At 34.5% G+C, this 23,803-nt stretch overlaps 1 protein-coding gene and 1 pseudogene across 4 annotated transcripts in view; one reads left to right on the top strand and one right to left on the bottom strand.

The window, feature by feature from the left end:
- The window catches only part of Lrrc4c (leucine rich repeat containing 4C), a 1,223,661-nt gene that overhangs the window by 425,496 nt on the left and 774,362 nt on the right, over positions 1-23,803 (top strand). The window lies entirely within an intron of this gene.
- LOC111755508 (2-iminobutanoate/2-iminopropanoate deaminase-like) lies at positions 19,034-22,565 on the bottom strand (annotated as a pseudogene).

The raw sequence follows: 23,803 nt of genomic DNA, 5'->3' as shown, positions 1-23,803 counted from the left end.
AAAATGATTTTTGTAACTTACAATAGCAGGAAACACAGATTAGGAAAGAAAAGAGTAGGCACAAAATTCATCTGATCTAAAAGACAGACAAAGTATTACAATGATTGCAGAAAGTAGAAAAGCTTGAAAAGTGACTAACAAGTCTAAGAAACATGGTAGGTGAGAAGTCTCTGGATTGTGTCAGTTTTTCAGTGCTGCTGTAACAGGGTGCCAAGTAGTATGTGACTTAAAATACAGAAATCCATTATCTTCAAGTGCCAGAGGCAAAAAAGTGTGAAATCATAGTGTCAGTAATACCATGTTCTCTCTTCCAGCTATCGAGATAATGCTTTCCTTGGTTCTGTTTTTCTTTTTTTTCTTGCCAATCTTTGACATTCCTTGGATTGCCTCTCTTCAATCACATGGTCATAATTCCCTTTTGTGTTATATTGTCTCCTTTCTTTTTTTCTCTTTCTATTCCCTCTCCCCATCAAAATTCTCCCTTTGATATGCAGACATTAGTTGCAGTGGATTAGGACATATCCTAATCACCTTGTCTTAACATGATTACATTTCGTTAGAAATGTATTTCTAAATATGTACATTCTGAGATCCTGGAGATTAGGACACCAATATATCTTTTGTAGGAACATTTTCAACTCATAACAGGGATTAATCAGAAATTACAGGCCCACTCTTTAACGGTGGCACAGTGATTCTAATCTTAATGCTTATATTTTGAGAGGGACTGAAACTATCAACATATTTTGCAAAATAGATGTCAAAAATTATCTTGTTTTTTAGGAGCCAAACTGAGCAATACCTTTCGGTCTGACTGGTATAAATAAATATAAAAGATAGATAATAAGAAAAAGGGAGACTAAACTTTTGCAAATGGAAAGGAGGCCAAGAAATGGAATGAGAAGGAGAGAGTTGTGAGAGAGGGAAAGAATGTAAAACTGAGATGTATTATGCATATTTACAGATCCCCAAAAATTAATATAACCATTATATACCATGAGCATGTACTAATAAAAGAAAACAATTAAAATATCATTCTACTTGCTGTGTGTCATATGCATTGTAGAGAAAGCTAACTAGAAGAAAAGAACAGATAGTGAAATTCCAGGGAAGAGAATGGTGGTTCAGAATTGAGCCATGATCAGTAGGAAGACACCAATGGTAGCTTAGTTTTAGCTATGTTTTGGAGATTTAGACAATAGAGCATGCCAATTTATGAGAGGACAAACCAAGAGTGAATCTTGATTTGGGCCTACATAACTAGATAGTGCTACTAATTATAAGGATGAGAATTTGATCAGAATTAGCATGGATAGTAGGGAAAATAAGTATTCTTTAATGTTTCTGTTGGTCCCCTTCTGTTGTTGGAACAAAATGCCCACAGCACACAAGGTAAAGAAGGAAGATTTATTTTGGCTCAAGATTTCAACATGCTGTAATTAAGTGACTCAAAGGTAGAAACATTGCAGCGGAATTGTGTAATGGAGGAAAGCTCCTCCTCTAGTCATGGACAGATGCCAAGGAAGAAGGAAAGAACTAAAAAAAAGGTACAGCTTTCAAAAAACACACCCCCAGTTACACGTTTCCTCCAATCAGGTGCCAATCCTTGAGGATCCATAAACTGTGAATGCGTCAGATAATGGGTTAATCAATGGATGAACTCACTGGCCTCACAGTTCAATCAGCTCTCTAGACATCTCTCAATCCAACCCAGATTTAATCATCACAATGGTTGTACTATATTTGAACAAATCTGGAATTCAAGATGAAGTCAAGAATGGATATATACATTTCAAAGCAATCAGACTAAAGCTGTGATTGATAAACCTTTTTTCTCACAAAGTAGAGACAATCATAGAACCATGCTTTTCATAACAAGATCTCTATTATATATCATTGGTTTAATGACATAATGGATTTGCATTTTACCCCACTGACAAATATTTAAAGGGATGCCGTGGGCATTTATGTATATATATCCTGCTTGTATGAGGGTTTATCTATAGGAAATTCCTAGAAGTTAAATTGCTGTACCCAAGCATATGTTCATTTACATTTTTGAAGCTTTTTGCCAAGTACTCCCAGCAATAATATATAAAAATCTGTTTCCTCACACTACTGCCAAGTTTTATAATCTTTCGCAAAGTGATAGGTTGAAAAAAGAAACATTTTTGTTATTTAATTAGCATTTTAAAGAATAATTAGTGAGGTGAGTGTCTATCCCCATGCATCTTTTTTTGTGAATCAAACTACCTATTCTTCCTTCCCCTATTTTTCCAGGATTTTCCCTCTATTTCTTGGATGCAGTATAAATATTTTCCAGATTTGTAATTATGTTTGAACTTTGGCATTCCTGGGCAGCTGGATTTTTGAAGAATGCACATTTTAGTGTACTTATTAATTATATCATCATAGACATACATTTAAATGACAAAACTAGAATGAGGTTATGAATGTGGTAAAAGTTTATATATTAAAATTTTCTTTGTGATGCAGACTTTCTCAGTAACAAAGGGATAATCATTTAATCATGGATTTTAGTTTCTTTCTTGCAAAATAGAAATCACAGTCTCCGCCTTCACTTCAAGAATTTGTTTAGGAATATATTTATAAGAAAATATAAATCTCTTTGGATTTTAAATATTTGAGAATATGAATTTAAGTGTTCAAGGTCTATTTAAATAGCAGTATTATAAAATGCTAAGAATTCCCGGAGTTTCATTTTATCCTGGGAATTTCTTTCTTTGGACTTTTTTTTTTATCCTTTCACTTCTCATTTCCTCCTCTTCATTCTCCTACCTTCTTGTACTGTTATATTTGACTGTGTTTCTGGTTACCAGTATTTTGGTAGAAAAATGTCCAGTCCATCAGTATGGATACATTTGCATAGTTATAGAGATAATAGTGGCAAATTTGGCTCTTTGTGTCCTTTCAACACATCATGTGGTTGATAATTTAGACACAATGAAAAACTGTGTTTACTAAATGGAGAGCCATCAATAGAGATCAGTAGAGAGAAATTGTGTTCCTAAGTCAGTGAAGTGGCCAGATTATGAATGAGGAGCACACTGAGCCAAGATTCTGCATATCTGAAACCCTGCTTGTTTTTTTTTTTTTTTTTTTTTTTCATCATCTGGCTTTATAGTAATGATTTATAACTGTATATTCTTATGAAATAAAAGTTACATTATTTACTTCTTTTAAAATTCAACCAATCAGAAGGGTGTGGTGACATCAATGAGTAGAAGAGTTAACTGAAATTTAAGAATTGCTAATGAAAGGCTCAGTCTTACCATTCATGAAAACAAAGTAAGGCAAGTCCGCTCAATTTTGTGAAACAGAACAGAGGGAATAAAGAAAATAAAAAAAAGGAGGAACATGATAAATAACAGGGAGAAGAGGGAAGGAGAGATGGAAATTGGGAGAGATAGAGACGAAGGTAGGAAAGAAAAATAGATTCACAGCTCATTCTCTATTGTGTAGCTGAGTAGAACATCAAATATTATTAAATACTTTTACCTCACACCAATAGCATATTCCTATGTTCTCATGTGAAACTGTAAACCCAAATATCACCCCAAATGGCGGGAACAACATATTTGGACTTCTCTTGGAATTGTTCATTTTAATTTAACTGATTCTACAATAATGAATTCTATATAAAACAAGGAAAGCTTTGGGAAAAAGGAGTGAAGATACAATTGATTTTCCTGGCACTTTCCCCATGTTTCCTAACATCTTTTTGTATCCAGAATGGTTAGGATTTCATGGTTAAAGTAGCCTGAGGTTTTACAAGGATGAAGCCCACTGATACTCTGCTTAAATTAGTGTATGAGAAATGAATTATTGTACTCATCTCTTATCTTTCTCTAATTAGTGACCTTCATAGTGCAATGGAGATCATGATAATTTAGGAATGAATACACAGTGTTTTATTCCTAAAAATCATATGCTAAGAAAAGAGATAGACACCTATATATTTTTGAAGCATTCAATCTAATATATTAATAGATTAACAGCAACAGCATTTGCTGTTAATATTGTTCTTATTGTTTTAGGTTATTTGGGTTATCAGGTGAGATTGTTAAAAATCTTAAGTCTTCCATATGATTTGTGTTGTCCTGAGTGGGCATAAGATGCCTGATTAGGTTGGTGATGGCTAAGTAATTTCTACCAACAAAACAAAACAAAAAACCCAGAAAGACAAATATTCTTGGCATAGCAAAGTTGGGGACAGATGGAAAAAGATAGATCACGATGAGAACTAGCAGCTGCATAGGAGTCATTTGTCTTGGTCTAGTCTCTGGAGTCTAAAAGTGAGCCTGGGGATGAAAAGAGAACAATGCTCAGTGACAGTCCCTGTTCCATGTATCTTTTGGCTCATTGGACATTGTACCCTCCAGGGACCTCCTAACTGCGCCGTGAGTCACAAGTGCTCCGTGGCACTTCATAAACAGTCTCTCCCAGGCCATTACCTGCTTGCTGTCCACCTGTGAGATTTGTTATCTCTTCCTCTCTGACTCAGGACTTTATTTGCTGCTCATCGCCACACAATGTTTTCCTTACTCAGTAGGCATCAGAATGTGAGTTCTTAAGTTGTTGCTTTTCCTCAAGAGTCAGTTTAGAGTCATCCTATGGGCTCCTTCAGATTAGAAATAATAAAAGGCATTTCTGTAAAGTAGCTCTCAGAGTCAAGCAGACTTGCTTAGTCTTCAACAAAATAAAGGAGCTATACTTTTATTGTCAAGGGCACTTCAAGTGTGTGCGATGAAAAATATGCTAAAGTATTTATGAAGGTCTATCTGATGATTCCAGCATACCCCTTAACCCCCTTGAAACGATTCACAGATGTTAAAATGTATAAACAATTTTGCTTTGTGTTTTGTCTCCATTTTATATATTTTAGTGAAGTATATCACAGGAATTCGCAGTGAAAACAACCTTGTCTTTTTATCTTGTCAATCCCTCAGCTCTGTTGGTTGGCATAATCTCAAATGGATCTCAAATAACCTTCTTGTAGTTTCCCTGCCTTCTTCCCCAAGGTGTCTGTGAATGTAACGTTTCCAAACGAGGCAAAGTCTCTGTGTCCTTTATTTTTCTTTCTTTATATGGATGTGATCTCTTCAGCACTGAGCCTGTTATTTGAGACACACTCTTATCTGCCTGTCCTGGATTCTATTGTTTTTCTTTCAGCCCAAAGCCTGTCTTATTTTGCATACGGACTTAATCTTTTGGCTTTGTTTCACTGAATTGTGGTTGTTTCCTTTGAAGTAGTGGTATTTAAAAATTATAGGAATATTAAGAAAATTATTTAGCTACTGGAACCTACTTTTAAATTGCTATGATGATGCTTTCATTCATTTAGGTAAATTTCTCATGTCAAAAGTTAGATAACTTCATTGACAAAATAATCCTATTTTGCATACTGTTTTGTTTTATGTTTGTGACTTCTCAATTTATCATCATAAAAGTAGCATGTTCACAAAATATGTTTTTGTAATAAGTAGAAAAACGTTGCTCTTAACCCCATAATAATCAAAATGTATATCTCAAATAAATATTTTATTATATTCTTTGAATGTATTTTTCTGTGCATATCATAACAGTTATAATAATAAATACACATTGTTTTTTTCTTATTCTTTTTTCATTTAATAGATACTTTGAGCATTTCCCTTATATTATGTAGTCATTGGATATATTGCATATCGACTTTTTATTTGCTTTTGTAAAAGTAAATGTTCAGTAAGGTTCACTTTCAACATAAGCCACAGTTGCATCATATCCATATATTGAAATATGAAGGCATGTAGTTAATCAAAACTAGATTGTTTGTTGTGAATAGAATGAAATGCCACCAGCTGCAGTCCTGTCCTTAATCTGGTCATGTGCAGCTTTTTCTCACTGTTTACCACATAATGAGATGCTCTCCATAAAGTTGGCAGTAGAAAAGAGACGCAAGTCCAGATAATGATACTATCTGATGAGTGCCCAGACTTTTGCCTTAAGGTTTCTTCTGATTCCAACAGCAGCTGTTCAGCAAAGGCAAGAAAGTCTAGCAACAAAAGTGTTGATGGACACACTGAGATCAACACTTGGGGAGACTGGTGGCAGCAATATTTTAAAACAGTGACCTTGTGTTTATGAGAATTAAACACAGGCAAGACAGAGCCGAGTGAACCAATCAGCTCTATATTTAGAGTGGGGAGTATTACTTCTGTGTATTTTTCTGCTTATTTCATGGCATTCTGTCTATGTGCGTTTACTTAGATTGAGATAGCTTATCAGATAATGACCATTACTTATTTGTGGTATTTAACTTCAAAATATAAAAATATAAAGTAGTTCAAAGGACTAGGATAAGTCTTTATTGTCCTTTGAATAACTTGCAGTGTTTATGCCTTTATCTGTAAAATCTAAAATTAAAAGAGAGTAATTTTCTAGTAGATTCAGGCTGCCTCACTATTCTGTGTAATGTGAGCACATACTAAATACGTAAAATACTATTTTATCTCTGGATCATAACTATTTTGGTCTTTATAAGAATCCTGAATGTTCAAAAAATGTCACAGGCCATCAGAAGAGAACTGAGCCTATTGATCTGCAGAAAAATGTGATGCTGGGAAAGGTCAGGGTAATATTCAAGTAGGGAATCGCCTAGTGTAAGTTAGAGGTGGAGAGTAGCCAAGCTAAGCTATACTAAATCATTTTGTCAATAAACAAAATCTTTTCCAGAAATCTAGTTTCATTTGATTAATATTTTGGGTCAAGTAAGGGTTGCATTAAAATTCAGCAGATATTTGCATTGTGGGTACATTTTTTAATTATGCAGAGTCCTCTTAACTTGTCAGACAAGGCATTAGATCAGATTTAAGGCAGTCTAGGAAAGCTCTGCCATGCTGGGTGACTTTCAAATGTGGTCCCACAAGACTCCTGATAGTCTGAAACTGTATTATATTCCTCTATTCATTTCTCACAAAACACACTTGCATATTATAAGCAGTTAAGATGTTTGCCTAAGTGGCATGGAAAAATAAGAGAAGAGGATAATGCACAAAAGGATTTTGCTAGAAATTTAATTGACACATGGCAACAGATTCCTTCCTGCTCTCAGTCAAGAAATGATACATATGGCAGGTGGTTCATTTCACTGAAAAAAAGGAAGCCAGTATTGACCAGAAAAGACTCCCGGGGTTTGAAGACAGAGTCAGCACAATTCTAACTCAAAAAATTTATGGTCTTTATGACCTTGCTCAGTCACTTTTAGTAATTGTGATTTACATTTTATCTAATCAAAACAATAACTGGGTCCTTCCTTGCTCAGTCACTTTTAGTAATTGTGATTTACATTTTATCTAATCAAAACAATAACTGGGTCCTTCCTTTGTACCAAGCATTATTTAATCTGGTGTAAACCAAGGATCTAGGTCCTGATCCCTCATAGAATTTACCTTCATTTGCTGTTAGGATTATTAATTTAATCAAGCGAGAGGATGTTCTTGTATCTCCTTGCACACAGCTTAATACAAAACATGTGCTCAGTAAATGTTAAATAGTCTTATTTTTTCCAGTATTCCACTGTTTAAAATTTATGAATAAATATAAGTAAATCAATGAGACTTTGGCACATTTTTAGTTAATGTCTTTCTGCCAAATGCAGACTTATTAAGCTAAGATTAGTACCTTTTGTTTCAAATGAAATATGCTTTATCCATTAATTACAATGTCAAATGTCTACTGTGACCTGGTGAAGAGATGAATGAATGAATCATACTGAAGTATAAAAAGAGGGGTATGTAGCCAGGAGGATCCATCCAGTCTAGTAGGGAGAAAGACATGTCGTCATTTGTTTCCATGTGGAAATGCAGCCCAGTATTGGTATCACTCCTAGATTTATAAGGAAAGAGAGAAATAAATTTGTTATGTAAAACTTTCACATTTTGTAGGATAGGTAATTAACAAACAAACATAAATATACAGTACACACAGATGTACTACATAGGGTTAACATCATTTCTGTGCATATTTCGTAAATCTAAACAATATTCTACATGTTTGTGACCACTGCTCTAGTAAGAATTTTGGTCATTTATCTATCTTTCACCTTGATTACTACACCCAGAATATATCACATTATCTCTTTCTTCAAAACCTTCATTGTTTCTCTATTTTCTACATGATGGGACAATGATCAATTTGGTGAGCATTTGCAAGTGTGTCTAAAAGTTCTTAAAAAGATAAAGTGTTGGAACTCGATTTCCACTTACTATTGAGAATGTTTAAGAATGTATCAAAGAATGTATACTGTTCAAATACTCTCACAGGTGATGAGTATACTCTGATGATGAGCCAGGTGCAGGAATAAAGGGGCACGCAAGATTGTTTTGTTTTAAGCACACAAGGTCCTCTCCAACCTAGTTTTAATGATGCATATCTTCTTATTTCCTCATGTTCCTCATGTCATGACTTTCTCTTTGCTTTGCTAAAAATGTTAGCCATTTTCATGCCTGATCCTTCCACACAGTGTCATCTTTGTTTCTTTTCTGCCTTCTTTCACATAAAACTATTCATTTTTCAAGCACCAGAAAGTTACTCCTTTTTACTGGCCCCTGTGTTTTCCCACAGAAACTCTGGTGTTTCCCTTTTTGCATTTGTGTAGCATTTTGGTTTACCTGAATTAATGATACTTGACAATGTGCTTTTGCATTACTTTTTCCCGTCCATGTTTTTCAATCACACAGCCTGTGGCATATGTTATGTGTCTAGTAAATGTTTGATAAAACAAACGAAAAATATAATGATATAGTAGTAATCTAAGTATAGAACAGCAAAAGCATGCATTTAATTTATTCTTCACTAGGTTCTGATTTTATCAATGGGAAGAGGATTAAATTAAGAATTGGAACTGATCCATTTGGTGCTTAATTTGGAACAACTTTATCTTGAGCATTAATATTTGAACTAAGAGAAGCATTCAGTTTTCAAATCAATTTTAAAAATTTTATTCTCTCTGTAGTAATACATATATTTGAGAATGTTCTAAGTTATAGTATACCCCCAAAATTATACTAATTGATTTTTTGTTTGTTTGTTTGTAAGAAATCTGGATCAGTGTTTTGAAGTTTCAGTCTCAAGTTAAGTGTGTCCTGCTTAGTGACCAGTAAGTGGATGGGAGCCAGACAGGGAATCAAGAAGGTGCTCAGAGAATCTTGTTCAGCAAAGCTAATACTGGGAGACATTGACAGTCTGTAACAGTAGCCAGAGACCAGACAGCTTTATCGATGTGTCATCAGGCTGAGAAGAAAAGGCACCTCAGCAGGGGTGACAGAGACATGTTCTGTATGTTCATCGATCTGCACTCTCTCCTGGAAAACTCCACATAGTTCTGAATGCCTTGAGTGGTTTTATTGATGCAGCTTTTGCCAGATTAAAAGGGAACCGGAGACACCACATTCATTTTCCCTGTCATGTTAGGAATTTAATGCATACATAGATGATGCAGGGAAGGAGAGATATTGAGCAGCCCATCAAATCATTCTGGGTGCATTGCTAGGGAAAATTACAAAATCCTAGATATCTAAAAGGAGAACTATAAAATCTGCCCTCAGTTTATGGTATGCAGCTGTTATAATGATATTTCTGGTCTACTCTATTACTGAAATTCTTTACTGCCGCAGGTGATGAATCTTGACCCAGGGAACTAGTCTGTGGAGCAAAACTGTCATCCAAGGAGATGATGTGGGTTGCTGATGGAACTGTAATGCATGTACAGTTAGTGGCTGGAAATAGTTATGGGGCAGCTGAACAAGGGCATGTCAGTAGGGTATAGAGTCATGGGCCTCTGAAGGGCTTTGAAAGCTTACTTAATCCCTTTTCCTGTGTTCAAGTATGAAAAAATTAATGTGGTAGTGAAAGAAAATATCTCCAAAACCTATAGATTTGTAAAACAGTTATTTTTACTATTTCTTTCAAATTTAACATATTTCTATACATGACATTTAATTCTAATTACTTTTTATCATGAAATATTAAATTCATAATTGATTTCTTATGAAAATAATACGTACAGAAACCTCTATTTCCCGACTTCAGATTCTGACTTATCTTGGAAATGTATTTTGAAGTCAGAACATACAGCTCTTTTCACGGACTGAATACAGTTGAAAAGGAAAAGAAAAGAATCAAAGTGGTCTCCTATGTCCTTTGCTTGTTCCAGTAGGTGGATAATGATACTGTTTTCATGAAACAGGAAAAAAGCAAAAAAAGAAAAAAAGGAATTTGGAGAATTATCAAGAGCTCTGCTTTAGCCAGAGTAACATTTGGAGATCCCTATTAAATATATAGCTGAAGAAGTGTGGTACGCAACAATATATTTGCATCTGAAGCTTCATTATTTGCCATATTTGTTATCTATGCAGTTTATTGGCCTTTATGTAAATAAGAATCAGTTGCTTCCTCTGGCCTGTCAGGGCTTTGGGATATAAATACCCAAAACTTTACAATACATATAGATTACACTTCAGTGAATTTCTTGCTAGGTGTCAAATACAAATTCAGACATGGCTATCTTAATTTCTAGTCTAACTGTTTTTACAACTTGGACAACGAGGATAATCAGTTTTCTTGTAGGGTATTTCTCAGAAAACTTAAGAGTAGCATCAGTAAGGATTCTTGGATCAGAGGTATTTTCTCTCAGTCCTCTCTGAATTTTACCAGTGCCCATAATCAGTGCATAGCTGAATAAAAAAAAAACATATTTCTGCCTGGGAGTCAGGTGTCTGGTACTGTTTTTTATGTTAGGAAAATACGAGTCAGAAAGAGAAAGGACAAGGTATTTAAAAAGTGAGAAATCACAGGGACAAAGTGTTTAGGAAAATTATGAATTACATATAACAGAGAAATCTTAAAGACTGAGTAAAGTAAAAAGCTAGAGCTTCCATCTTGGGATGATGAGTTTAGTATTTTTGCCTATAAAAATTTGTACTTATTGATGAGGCAATTCAGTCACTTTGGAATGTACTTCTTGTTTCCTATGGGATTGGAGAGCAGCAGATGTGGGGAGAAAAACTCAACTTAAGAAAACTTTGACCACTCAGGAAATGATATAGCATACATCGCCAGGACTTTAGACTATGGGTGGGAATCACGTACAAGATAAACTGAGAATTCCTAAGTGAGAAATTCAGAAAACATCACTTTCAGCTTAGGGCAATTGCAAATTAGCATAACCAGAGCAGAAGGAAACCCACATTTCTTCAATACCCTCTCCCCCATTCCTCTGGTGCAGACAGCATCTATGCTTCTGGGAAGAACACGGCCAGTTCTCCGTCCAGGTTGCTAGTTAGCCAACCATGTCACATTGCGCCTCAGTGTCAGTTGACAGAAACACTAACCGTAGATTCTTCCCTCGGGCTGAGGTTGCGCTCTGTGCTGTGTTGGGAATTTTATGGAAGAAAAACCTTACCTTGATATTGGTAAGATTTCATGATTCTGAAATCCAATGATTGTGCCAAAATATGTGGGTGGCAGATCAATAGTTTTCCAGGAAATTTGACATAACACCTTGTTACATGGTGAACGTTTAAAACAAAACAATTGCGTTCCAGTGTTAAAGAGCAAAAAGGAGCCAAAAGTGACAGTAATAAGTCCCATCCAAATCCTGTTATCTACTACAGGGGGACGATAATAGCTTTTATAAATGCACAGGGCCACTGTTTCCTGCTATCAGGATCGCTTTGGCCTTTATTCGCCAGCTTATGCACATCCTTTCTGCCTTCCTGTCATCTTCAAATCATTATGTTCATGTGATGCTCTTACATTGTCACACTGCTGCTCTCTGAGTTCTTAGTTCTCGGTGCTCAGTGTGGGATTCACAGTTAAATGAACCAAAATGTAAAGTCATTACTTTCTGCCTTTTTGTCTGCAGGGACGTGGGCAACTCTATGTTTTTCTGTTTGATATTTGTAATAGAAATTGTAGATGTCAAAGAGACAAAGAATAGAGAAATAATGTGGAGAAGAGTCTCAAAAGGGGATGAAATATCCCATCGTGAAATCTTTAACTGTGACTGCTGTGAAAAAGAAACATAAAAAACAGTAAGTATAAAGCCTAAGTAGCTTCAGTGTAACAGACTTTATATTCAAAAAATTGCACATTTTTAATTGTTTGATCATGAACAGATAACATATTGAGTGCTTTAAAAAAAAACTCAAACAGAGAAAAAATTCTTCTGGAGCTTTTCTTAATCCTTAATTAAAGATGGAAAGAATCTATGTAATATATAACCAGGCTCAATGAATGCTTCACAGGGACATCCACGGTAATCTATTTTTTTTTTTTTAATTTGATGATGCCACAATTCAAATCAAGAGGCAGGGAAAGAAACCCAAAACCAAACACATACTCCATATTTCATAGTTCACTGAAGCAGAGATTGATGACAAATAGGTGCCTGGTCAACCAGTTAAAGGTCTGATGTTACATAATGTAAATTAACACACAGAAAATGTAATATGGGATTAACAAATATTTGGCCACCTAAGTATTTTTTTTTTTTTTATTTTTAGTTTGGTGATCATAAAGCTTTGCTAAGTATGTTAGGTCTCATGCAAGACCTCTAGTGTATAATTTGTAGGTTGCCTTCTCATTAATTGGTAATTGTAGAAGCCAACATGGATGTTTTGAGAAGGAATCATTGCACATATATTTTGCATTCTTTTTCTCTAAAATTCTTTCATTGGCAGCTTAGGACCAAAAGTCCTCATCTTATCTCTGGATTTGAGAAGGTTATTGAATAAAATATTTCAATATCCCTATGATAAAGGTAGAAAAGTATTATTAGATGAGCCTTTGCTTAATTCTAAATTATGACTGTCACAATGTTTTTTCAAAGTCTGTGAAAGGAGTCAGCTTTCTCCCACCTGACTTTTTCAGCATTGTACTAAGATCAATAAGTAGAAGTCACACATATGATTTTATTGGTTTTAAATATAATAGAGATTCTCAAGAGGTAATGAATGTCCATACACTAGACGCATTCAGTGAGGTAACTTACAACTGACAAGGTTTAAGAAAATCTAAAACATGGTTCTCAACATATTTGGCACAAAGCTTTTTTCACATTATGAAAAGTTACTTTGGATAAAAAAACTTAATTTGTGTATATTTATTAAGAGAAACTAAGGGTTTTAGAAACACTTTTAACTCACTTAAACTATTAATAGTAACCCTATTATATCTTAAAATAAGCATGTTTTATGAATATTTCTAATTTCAATAAAATTTAGTGAAAAGAGCAGCATTATTTTTTCATTCATCAAGTGTAATAGAAGACAGTTGGATTCTCTAATCTCATGCAGATGTATATACAATTTTGAGATAATAAGATTATGCTGCCATACATATATACAGTTTGAATATGAGGGTTGCCTATATGAATAGCCTTTTTAAATAACTGTGGATGTATGAACACTCAACATGTAGAAATGTGAACTCTAAAGCTATGTAATGAACTTATTGCCTATGTTTTATTGTGAGGTATTGACATAACTTGCAACTTTATTTTATTCTTTTTGAGACAATATTTCACCATGCAGTTCAGGCTGTCCTTGAACTCACTGTATGGCTTCAAACTTAAGCAATCCTCCTGCCTCAGCCTTCTGAATGATGGGATTACAGACTAGTGCTGCCACATCTGTCAGAAGTTGCACTCTAATCCTTTATTTCTGTGTGATTTAGTATCATCATGCTTTAGTAATTTAGAAAATGCTGGTTCACGGAGTTATATAGAGCTTACAAATAATCATAGAATTTATTATACAATATCAAGAATTACATTTATTGCCACCCTCCCTCTCATCAGAAAATTATTTTAAGTATTGAGAAGCTGTCAGTTCATTTGAAATTCACATTTTTACCTGAAATATCAAATGATAGCACTGATGATTAGTAGTGTGTCTTTGTATCAACATGCTCACTTTGTCAACTTTTGAGGAAATGCCTTCCAAATAGCCCCATCTGCCCTTATCACAGTTTGTATATCTGTGATTTTATCAAGTAAAAAAAGGCATTCTATGGTAAGTCACCTATTTCGATCACAAGTATTTTTCCATCGCTCAGTTAATTGTACTGTGGTATGTACAAAAGTCACTTCCCTTGTATTTCACATTTCGTCAAACAGAACATTAAAAAAGGTGTGTACTCAAAGTGCAGGATTTAATGAAATTATTTTTATCTGTTTTTAAAGGATATTTATTGGCTAGAAAGGCACTGATTTTGTTACCAGCATGTGGGTTTGAATTCTTTACTATTTATTTAGTTGGTACCATTTCCTTGAATTCTACTAAGCCACAATTAAGTTTACCTGCCAGAGTTTTAGCTCCATCATTGAAAACGTCATTAAAAAGAGAGTGTCTTTGTATCATTCTCAATGTTGCTTTTACCTGTCAGAATTCCTAAGCAGGCTAATGGACCCATATTCTATAAACCATGTTTTGCGAACCACTGACTTAGTGATTAATGACACAGTCTGAATTTAGACACTATTTGCTCAAATCCTGGCTTTTCTACATACAAATTGTATGAAATTGGGCAGGTTTCACATTTCTAAGCCTATTTCCTCATCTATGAAGTTGAGCTAAGCATAATAACTATCACATAGGGTAGCTGTGAAATTTTAAAGATAAAACATTATGCGCAAAACAGCACAATGCTTGAGTACAATTTATTTTGAGATATTTCCCTACTATGATAATAATCCAATTGTTGCAACTTGTAAAATAGTGTTAGTTTGTATAATTTGTTCCAGTTTAAATTTAGAGTAAAATATCTTAAGACACATTTAATGCTAAGATTGTCTGATTACTTTTGAGTTGTAAAAACAGCTACCACCATAAAAATGTATGATATTTCTGCAGCAAAGATATTGAGAGGTTAAATCTCTCCCATCCTCAAAGTCCACCCAAGCAAACCTATAGGTTGAGTCAAAAATGACCATGGCATGTAGGATTAGTTTCTAGCATAGCCTTTCTAACCAAATTCCATTTGTAAATGCATCCTATAAAACTGCTTCCTGATACACTACTGCCTAGTTTTTAATGTTTTGCAGGAGAACACAGAGGTTAGTGGGGAGGGTTAAGTTAGGGGAGAGCCTTGAAACCTGAATTTTTGGATTTAAATCCAAGCTTAACCTATTAAATAACATTTGCACATACTACAAGGAGCATATATGAAGATGCACTGTTGCCAAGTGCCTGGAAATGAGGATTGTACCCAACAGTGCCATTTTTTCCCCCAGAGGAGGTACCTTGCATGGCAAGAGATACCTTGAACATGGCTAATGAGAAATTTATATATTGTGTTTTGTACTTTTCCTGAATATATAGTAGGTTTAAGATTTCAAAGATAAACAAGCTCATTATATGTTCTTGGAGGCTCCAAGCTAAAAGGTAAATGTGGCTTTAGACACATTAGTAATGAACACAGATTACATAACTATACGGAGGTGTGGGAGAGAACAAGATAATACATTTGAAATATCTGACTGTCACTAAGCCTTCTAATACAGATCAAGATAACACATTCTGTCCTGATGGATGGAGATCTGAATCAGTGTAATCATTTAGCCCTCGTTGCTGGGTCACTGAAGTCCCAGCCCAATAGAACAATCCTAGCATTGGCTGTGGACTGTGGACTCCACATAGCTACAGGCATGCAAGCCAATGAGATCTCAGTTCAGAAGGAGTAGGAAGCTGGTTCTACAGGTTGCTGACTAGTTCTTTGTTTCAGCTCTTCATATGAAGAGAACAGTTTCCAGAGGGAAGCCTAGTAATTCAGGGGATTGAACCCAGGGTTTTTATTTTTGGCTTCTTATAAACTTAAAACAGTCTGAGTAACTTGAAGAACCGGCCTGTATTATCCCACAAGACAAAGGGCACACTCCCTTTGCAACTAACCTTTAAATCAGAGCCGAAGTACCTTGTTGTGGAGCTTGGGCTATGGGAGTCAGAGCAAAGGACTCTAGTTGAAAATGATGGAGAGGAAAATATCACCATCTTACTCAGCGTAATTGTTGCTGGGGAGCTTTTGAGTCATGGCTGCTAACTTCACTTAAAAATGCTTTCCTTCTGTGAGAAGACACGGCAGGAGCCACTATATCTATAGAGCAACCAGCTGGACTGGATCCTGTCCTGAGACTCCTCAAAAGCTTTGTGAGGGCGGTTTCCATTGCAGAATCTCCAAGCATTGATCCTCACAGAGGCAGGAAGAGTTCAGCTGGGTTTTATAATCCCACAGGAGTCAGAGGCGTTGGCACTTAGAAAATCCTCTTTTAATTTGCTCACTGAGAAAATTCAATTGAGACATCATTAAAAGAACAGAGACCAGTGGGGCACTATTTGTCTGATCTGTCTTTGAGCTATCATGGTGTTTCAGGGGTGCTTGTGATGTACAGAAGTACATTTCTTTGCTTCTGAAGAAGCTTCTGTGAAAATCTCCTATTTTTTTTTTTAAACAAAACCCAGTAACATTATTAAAAAAAAAAAGAAAGAATACCCACTGCCTCCTTGCACCTGCTGAGTTGTCCTCACAGCAGTATATGACCAATTAAGTGATGCCAAAATTCTACCTTCCAATATCAGATTCAATTTTGAACCCCCTAGGGACATTAGAATCATGAATGAAATACGCCTGGGAGTGAAGAGCTGGGATATCTGAAAAAAATGGTTGAAAAACTGATCAGAAATTAAAAGGAACTTTGAAACCAAACTAATGAGAGTAAATTGGAATTCAGACTTTTGGAATGTTAGGAAAGATAATAAACTCTCAATTTCTGCCCTCTCATCTGTAAAACAGAGCTACTATTACTATTGCTATTTGCAAATATTTGATACTAATATTTGATTACTATTACTATTTGCAAGTATTTGGAAATTAAATGTTTGGTTTACATCAAGACTTTGGCATCTTGAAGGTAATTCCTCAGAGATCATCTTGCTCTTGCAAGTATGGTCAAAAGCTCTGTCTTTTGTCATTAACTACTGAACAAGAACTTCACCTGGGTCACAGTCTATATATGTAGCCAGAGGGATCATACTGAACTTCTGACCTCTGTTTGATAGAACATTACATAATAATGATGCCCTTATTAGAGTATAATAGTTTACTTAAGAGTGTGCCCCAGAGAATGACACACACACACACACACACACACACACACACACATACACACACACACACACGTCATAGGATGCAATATAATTCATAAACAACCTACCACATGAGAAGTTATATGAAAATATAGCACCTAAAATTATCAACAGTAAATAATGCTTAATTATAATGCATAACCCTTACTGATTTTCATATTTGATATGTTTATTATACTTCTCTGGTTATCTTAGAATGTATACACTCTATCTATAGAATAAATACACAAAACAGCTTCCAGCATCATGTTTACTCTGCCTCTTAATTGGACCAAATTCTTCTCTCTTAATTTTTAAAATTAATTTTATCAGTACATTTATATGATGATAGCACTCATCGTATGAAATTTGTACTATAAAGGGTATATCTTGATTTTTCTTTTTTCCCCGTTCCTTTTGGTTCCTTCAATCTTTTTTCCACTCACATACAAAACTTTTTATTTTTACTTCTATTCTTTTTTCCTCTGCCCCCAGTATTCTTTTTCATTTGAACATTTTCTTCCTATTTCACAATGTCTGTCATTCATTTCCATCATTACTTACACATTTGGTTTCTCAAACCAGAGAAACCCTGTGATGTATGAAAATGTGTGTCTGATTTATATCATTTATGAGTATTGTCTCAAGGTGCATCCATTTACCCATAAATGTCTTAAGTTTATCCTTCTTTATGGCCAAGTACTAGTCCATTGTATTAAAAAAAAAACACATATTTTTATCCATTCACCATTTGATGGGAATTTGAGATGTTTCCAAGATTTAGCTATTATAAACTTCTATAAACCTGGGTGTTCATATATCTCTGTGGCATGATGCCTTTAATTCTTTCAGGAAAATATCAAGGAGGGAAATATTTGGGTCAAGTGTGAGGTCTAGTTTTAGATTTTTGAGGAAATTACACTGATTTCCTCAGTGGTTGCACCAGTCTGCACTCCTACTGAAAGTGGAGAAATGGTCGTTTTTCTCTACAGCTTGGCCAGCCTCCGTATATAATTGAATTCTACATTATAGCCATTCTTTTAGGAGAGATATAGACTCTTAGCTTTGTTTTAATTTAAATCTTCAATGTTCAGTGATGAAAAACATTTTTTTCATGTTTATTTGCCATTTGTACTTCTTTATCTGAGAAGTGTGTATTCATCTCAGTTGTTCATTTTGGATTGGCTCTTTAAAATTAAGGGTCTGATTTTTTTAAGTTCTTTATATATTGTAAATTTAGCAGGCAAAAAATCTTTTCACTTTGTGGATTGTCTCTTCATTCCACTGGTGATTTTATCATGCAAAATATTTGTAATAAGATGATAACCAATCTGTTGATTATGTGCCTCTGGTGATTTGTTCCTAAAATCTTTGCCTACACTAATGTCTTCAAGAAATTTACTTTTTTCTTTCAACAGGTTTAGTATTTCTGTTTTAATACATACAAGTTTTGATCCATTTCAATTTTAGTTTAGTCTGTATAAGAGTTGGGTCTAGTTTTAGTCTTCTGCATGTCGGAAGCCAGTTTTTCCAGGACTATTTACTAAAGAGGCTATGTTTCTTTTTCTTTCTTTTTTTTTTTAAGATAATATTTGTAATATAACCAACAAAAGATTTGTAACCAGACTAAAAAGAGCATATCTGAATTAACATGTAAAAGGATAAATTAGAGGAAAGCATTAAATATTTCCCAATAAAAGAAACATGGTGATCAATAAATAGGAAAAGATGGTCACCCTGGCAACCAAGGAAATAAAAACATGCTATTTCACCTGTACACACATACATGTTCACCACTGTGACAAGTGTAACAGTTGGTGAGAAAGTGTAGTAGTAGTAACTGTCACACTTTACGAGTGGGGGGGGTCAATTTGGACAGCCAGTCTGGAAATGATCTGGTCATTATCTGGAGAAATTCAAGACAAATATTTGTTATTTATATCATGGATACACCCTAGAGAAATTATTGTATATGTTAACCGAGTGATGAAGGTGTTTAGTTTCTTTGTTGAAGATAGGGGATGAGATGAGTGAGTGTGAAGTTGTTTCTGCATCTTTAGTCTGTTCCACTGATCCTCAGTCTGGTTTAGTTGTTATTTATTTTTACCAGAACCACGGTTTTATTATTTGGGTTTTTTGTTTGCTTTCTTTTTATCATTTGGTAACTTTATGGTATGATTTTAAGTTAGGCATTGTGATGCCCCCTGCCTTGCCTCTGTTGCCTAAAACTGCTTTCGCTATTCTAAGTTTCCTCTGTTTTCAAATGAGTTTTAGAATTGTTCTCTCTAGTTCTGTGAGATATGCGATTGGTATTTTGTTTGGAATTACATTAAATCTATGTAAAAATTTTTGGAGTATAGTCATGTTCTCTCTGTTGGTTTTTCCTGCTCAAGAACATGAGATAGGTTAAAGCAGCCCAGGACGGGAGCCACCAGCATTTACTGGGACCCGCGCCATACTGGGACCTGGAGCTCTGGAAAACTAAGCAAGTTCTACCCTGCCTGTGTTGTTTTGTTGAACTTCAATATACATGAAAGTATGGACAGCTATTTTAAAGAGAAGAGAGACTCTATGACAGCCATTGGTGACTTCCCTGTTGTCTGGTTTTGAAGACTTAAAACTCCTTCATCATTCTGTTCAGATCAGTTTTATATACTACGTTGTTTTGTATGAAATCTCTGTGTGTGAAGACATGGACAACTGTTGGAGGAAAACAAAAGACAATATGATAGATAGTGAAGATCTCGGGCATCTAGCTTTGAAATTTATATCTCTTACATTGCTTTCTTATGTCCTATTTTGTTCTGTTTAATTTTACCCCCTTTATAATAAATAAAAAAGAACAAGGGATATATTTATGTTTTCTGATATCCTCTTAGATTGCCTTTTAAAGAGCTCTATGAAAAACCAGCAATGAACATCATACTAAATAGGCAAAAACTGAAATCTTTCACTTTAAAATCAGGAATAAAACAAGGATGTCCACTATCCTCATTCTTACTCAATATAGTTCTGGAAATATTAGGCAAAGTGATCTGAAAGGAGAAACAAATTAAAGGAATGAGGATAGGAATGAAAGAATTTAATTATCAGTATTTGAAGATGACGTGGTACTCTACATAGAAGACCCAAAAACCACACTAAAAGACTTGTAGATTTCAAGTGCTGGATAAAAAGCACAATCAAAAAACAATAGCATTCTTGCACACAAATAACAAACTCAGTGAGGCAGAAATTAGAGAAACCTCTTATATCCAAAAAGGAAATACTTAAGAATCCATCAATGAAGGAAGTAAGAGACGTTTACACTGAAAATTTGTCTTATCTTTGATTTAATCTCATGTTGCTTTATTCATCATAACTCTAGGCTATTCTACACATGTATCATTTAGCTTAGGTGTTTTTAAATTATACTAGCTATGAATGTATAAGTACATTCACACCATGACGAAATTGTGTAATGCTGTGTTTTTTTGTTTTTTTTTGTTTTTTTTTTTGGATGATTTTTTAAAGCAGTGTATGCCTCTGTATGTATACACACACATTTGAACACACTCACAGGTATATTTTCTTTAACACTGTAACATTGTTCTTAAGTTTAATAGAGAGGATGACTTCTAAACTGTATTCTATCCATTTTTCTGGTTTTATTGTGGTAAAAATAAAGATTAAGTTCTTCATATTCACAAAATACTGTATAAAATACTTTCCCTATGCTGTAATTTTATCATCCTTCCCTGCAGACTTGATTTTGATTCTATTCAATTTGATTTTGTCACCCCTTAAAATCATGGGCCACGCTTTACTTCACGAGCATTTCTCTCTACCCTACCAAATATAGCTGGACTTCGTGTTCCCAGCATGCCCAGAGTACCTTTAAATAAACCTCTTTTGTGTAATATCACATTAAATTTATTGATATTTTTAATCAGTTTCAAATTTACTGACAAGTTGCAAGTATAATTTGGAGAATTTATGATATACTCTCTATCCAGATTCACCAATTTTATTTATTTTGACACATTTATTTTGTTTTTCTGTGTATATGTACAGACATATGTTATTCATATATAAACATTTGCAAAAATTCATGTATAGTTTATTCCATCTTCAATTGGAAGATTATATGAATTATAAAATAGCATCCCTATATCACCCTCTCTAGAATCTCAACTGTCTGTTTGCTTTGAATTTGTTATCTGATGGTCTTTTAACACCTTGCATCTTAACCACCATATAGCTATTGAACTTGGGATAGTTCGTACTGACATAATAAATATCACCTGGTTTGCAATACATAATCTTGTTAATTGTTCCCAAACTGTTCTTCATAGCTTTCACTTTGTCAATTTACTCTAGAACTAGATTATATACACATGATCATGAGAAAATCTCACATTTCACTGCCGTGTCTTGATGATCTTACATCTTGATTTCTAATTGTTTACTTCATGGTCTTGTCCATTGGATTTAACAATTAAAAAATATCTCTATACATTCATTTATTGCTATTACAAAATTATTATTATATAACATGATGATCCATTTATCCTTCTGTGCATTATTAAATTTTGAATGTTTTTACTCAAAAGTAGATTCACACATCTATCACTTAATTTAAGTAGTTTGCAAAATTAAATTAATTGGAGTTTAGTTGAATTAGTTGTGCTTTTTACTATTTCTTAGTCACAATAACTCATTTTTTCTACATACTACATCTTTCTATTTTTATTTATTTGAATAACAATATAATGACTCTTCCCTCATATTTAACAGTATGAGACTAAGTGTAATTTATAGCTTCAGTATTTACATTTATTATCTCATCTTCAATTCCTGTCACATTCTCTTATGATATGTTAAAGCCAAGGAAACTTTAGATAGTGTAGTCAGCCCCACTTGTCCTCTCCAACATCAACTGTGATATTTCGATTTTAATTTGAAGACATGACAAGAATTCCAGAATAAATATTGTAGCCTCTCACAGTTATGCCACGCAAAAGGTCCTTGCACTGTTACTATTTTAATCTCAAAATATCTTCCTTCTGGCAAAGCAGTTCTAGCAGAAAATTTACTCTTGAAATACCACTTGTAGATTTTACTGACTGTACAAAAGTCGTTTATGTCAACCAGCAAACCGTTATTTTATTTTATTTTTTTTATCACATTATTGAAGTCATAGCCTGAAGCTTTCAGAATTTAACCCATGTCTGTCAAAGCTTGTTTGGCTTCTTCCTCTATCCCTAGGATATGTTGTTATTTCACAGAAGTGTCCATGCCCAGCTGTCCTGAAATGTGACAGTCCCTGCGGAGTAACACAGCTTGATCTTAAGGACCAGTGGGCCCTGGGGCTTTCTTTGTGCTGGTTATCTTTCTGATCATTGATTATGTGGTTAATCTTCTCCCCGGGAATCTCCTGGAGAAGAAACCCTGACATCCACTTCTTGCCTTTACTTGGACTTAAGCATTTAAAGGTAGAGATTATTTAACATTTTGTATTATAATTATTTTAGCACCTAATGCAATATACACATTATAGATTTATTATAAATTAAATTAGAAATGTTAGAATAAAATATATTTAAACAGATTTAACAACCAAATGAATTGCCATCACCATAACTACAGAAAATGAAGCTTATCTTCAGGCGACACAATTTTTAAAAAATTGATTTTTATCTTTATGAAGGATCCTACAGAAAACTTCTACAGAAAATGTTGAGTAATCACAACTTCATACTTCTTTTATTTTCATTGGATGTACACAAGAGGAAGGGAGAATGAGTGGGGAACCTCACAATTGCAGTTACATTGAGCATGTCTGTTTCATTAGCAAAGGGGTAACACATGGTTGCCCTGTAACATGAAATCTATTTATTTTTCCTGTCATAGGCTGTTGGAGAAGTGCATGAAGGCAAAGTTGCAAATACTAAAACTAAGCATAACCCAAGTTTATTTTACAGAGGCTTTTTAGAGTGCATACAGCAAAATATATGAAGGGATCCCAAAACATGCTATTGGAAGTAGGTCCTGTGCAAGGACAACTGTAGCCCATGGAATATGGGAATGTGTAGGCATTTATATTTGAAGTAGGATTAATGAAAGGGAAAAAGGGAAGGAGTGAGCGAGCATGCTATGAGGATAAAAGCCAGGCATGGTAGCAGATTCCTGTAATCTCAGCCCTTTGAGAGGCTGAGGTAGGAGGATCACAATTTCATTCTCAATCTGAGCAACATAGCAATTTAGTGAGACCCTGCATTAAAAAGGGCTGAGGATGTAGCTCAGTGTGAAGGTCCTAGGTTTCTTCACCAGTACCACATGAAAGAAATAATAATAAATGGGAGTAACAATACAAGATATAAGACACCTTTACTGAAAAGAAGGAATATATGTAACATAATGAATATGATAAACAAAAGTTGGGTTTCAAATGTGATTTGTAGGATTATTGCACAGGAACAGAAGACTAAGCATTTCTGAATTGAGTTGATAAACTCTAGAGCATTATTGATGGCTTCTAAATGGGTGTCTCTTTTGTCAGAGTTGTGCTACAAATGGAACTAATTACATTTTCTAGAAAGTATGTCACCATCCTTAGTTCATAAAAGCAACATAGCAAT

Source organism: Cavia porcellus, unplaced genomic scaffold (assembly GCF_034190915.1).
Source record: "Cavia porcellus strain 051 isolate PalLab524CR breed Dunkin Hartley unplaced genomic scaffold, mCavPor4.1 scaffold_17, whole genome shotgun sequence".
NCBI classification, from domain to species: Eukaryota; Metazoa; Chordata; class Mammalia; order Rodentia; family Caviidae; genus Cavia; species Cavia porcellus.
Note: the sequence above shows the minus strand (reverse complement) of the source record. Positions and strands in the feature narration are given on the sequence as shown.